This window comes from Apium graveolens, chromosome 8 (assembly GCF_009905375.1).
Source record: "Apium graveolens cultivar Ventura chromosome 8, ASM990537v1, whole genome shotgun sequence".
In the NCBI taxonomy this organism is placed as follows: domain Eukaryota; kingdom Viridiplantae; phylum Streptophyta; class Magnoliopsida; order Apiales; family Apiaceae; genus Apium; species Apium graveolens.
The window spans coordinates 143,872,664-143,875,460 of record NC_133654.1 but is presented as its reverse complement, the minus strand read 5'-3'; positions in this window follow the sequence as shown (position 1 = coordinate 143,875,460).

Here is a 2,797-nt window from a genome sequence, read left to right as displayed (position 1 = left end):
ATATTCGGATTATCTTTAAAATTGGTTTTATAATTTTATAATTTCAATAATTATTTTTAGGAATTTATAAAATTGAGAAAACAATATTGTATTAATTAATTATTTTTAAATGATTTTCTGAGTGTGTTTGGTTGTAAAATCCATATTTAATTTTTGAAATCTTCAAAAATTACGAAGCTTATATTTTATTAAGTTTATAATATTCTGAGAATTTTAAAATTATTTTGGGAATTTTCAGGATTCGTTTCATGCACGCGTCGTTCCGTTATTTATCAAAAAGCGGGTATAAAGCGCACCTCGGAAGTGTTTTAAAATTTCGAAACCTACATTTTTTTATAAACTTCGGGATATTTATGAAATTTTGGCATTACTTTCGGAATTTTCTGAAATCATCTTTCGTACATCTAAGTTCGCTTATTTCAGATTTCGGGGTTAATATTTTTGTTTCCCAGTATTAAAGGACACGTGTTAACTTCTTATAAATAGAAATTAACACGTATCCTTGTTAATTGATACGTGGCTGCCTTACACGATTTACCGCATAACTGCTTATTTATTTATTTATTATTATTACACCTCCTCCTCCTCCTCCTCTCTATGTTCTCAATCTCTCTATCTCGTCTCTCTGTCCCTTGGTCTCTATTCCTCTCTTTCTTGCACTCTTTCCTCCCTGTTACTCCGGGTTGCCGCTGTTCTTATTTTTTCGTCCGTTTTCGGTGAGCCGCCGCTTGAATTCCTTGCTTGACTGGTTCGATTTGTGCTGTTAATTTGTGTATATGCATATGATTATATATGTGTGTGCCTGTGTGAGTAAGTGTGTGTGTAGGTGTGTGTGCGTATGTGTGTGGCGTGGAGGCGCGTGTGTTGTGCGGCTGTGCAGCGTGTTTGTGCGGTGTTGTTTCGTGTTTCTTTGATGGGTTGTCTTCTGTTGGGCTTATTGTTGGGCCTTGTAGTTGGGCCTGGTTGTTTGGGCCTCCTTCTGTTTGAGCCGAAGTTGTGCAGTTGGGATGATTATTACAAATTTGATTAATATTTCTTTTTCTACAGGAATGAATTGATTACTATATGTGAAATAACAATTTTCGTTGCGGGAAAAATAATATTAATCGATATGATTTATTTGGGAACCCGTATTATATCGGGCGCCAATAAATTGTACCGCCGTTGATGATGAACTTCGGTGAGTCAACGGTGGACGGTGATGACGATGTTCTGAGTCCTAAATTTTTAAAATAAATAAAATAAAATAATTATGTAAAATATGTTCGGATTTAAATAATTAATTTTGATTGGTGTTGGGATGTACGTTGTATAAATGATGGAATAATATTGTGGATTGTTGTGATTTTTGACGTCAATCGTAATCGACGGGTAGTCTTATAAACAAATAAGATGCTGCCAAAATTTTTTAAAAATATGTTGTAAACGTACATAACTATATTCTACGTGTTACCCCTATTTATGTTCGGAATATGTGATTACGTGATTATGTGTATAATAATAATACGAGTCGGGTTATCAGATTGAGTTGTTAGAATTTGAGGATATCAAGCATGTCAGTGTAAGTGATTAGGGTATTCTATATTTGTAGATTCCGATCGAGTTTTCCCAGGATTAAAGTCAGCGTGAAAGCTACTTAGGGTTTTGTAAAGCGTTGCAAGGAAAGTACCCCTGACCATTCTTTTATGGTTCAGTATATGTGAATAACTAAATGTTTTACTTTTGTAATGGAACAAAAATGTTTTAAGTTACGTATCCCCAGTATTTGAAAATGTGTTTAAAATTATGTTTTGGGGAAAAGTAACTTCTGAAAACACCTATCTCTAAATGTGATTTAAATGAAAAGAGGATTTGAATAGTGTGCTGTGACAGAATTGGTTTTAAAAAAGAGATAGGTAAAAGTGATTTTTTTTGAAAACTGGATTAAAACGATCAGATATGGGATATGTTGGGGCCAGAGTGGGCCTATTGAGGTAGCGTAAGAGGCTAATTCGGTTGCGCGCATTGTATAACCGATTAGTCTAGCAGGTCAGAGACTTAGCTAGTCTCTGAGTTCCAGAACAGATGAAAGGGGATGGCAGTTGGAGCCGTCTGGTGTTGATAGCCTGATCAGCTGTCTTCACATATCCGTTACGTATCTGATTTGGTTTTGTGATCCCCGTAAGGGCACGAGTAGTTGATACAGCAATTTTATAAATGTGACTAGCATGCTAAAATTGGACTCTAGTATTTTTACAGCACACTGCTATGTTGTTTTGATGAAGCATGCTAGTTAGTGATATCCAGTTTTCTCTGATTTTTGTTGCATAATGTTGATATCATGATTACAGTTCTGTTCCTATCATTGTTACATTAATGTTTTATTCTGTTATTCATATTCTGGTACTGCTGAGCGATTATGCTCACCCTTGCAAACTGTTATGTATATCTCGCAGATGCCTAGAAGATCGGTCAGACCGACCTATGTTCCCGCCCCTACTGGACCCGACTCCTCTGAGGTAGTTTGTATCAGGACATGAGGTCTAACGAGTTGATGAATAAAGTTAGAGTGTGTTAGATGTTGAATAAAAAGTTTGTAGTATTGAGAACCTGAATTATACTTGAACCTGGATCGGATCTTGGTTTGGGGTCAAGTTAGTATATTTTAATAATAATTATGTTGCTTATATTTTTGGTAATTGTGTTTAGTGACGTCAACTCCTGACCCCAAGGTTGAGGCCGTCACAGTTGGTATCAGAGCTACAGGTTCAAGTCCCTGATTCAGGTTAGGGATTGTGTCGAGTAGGTGATAATGTAA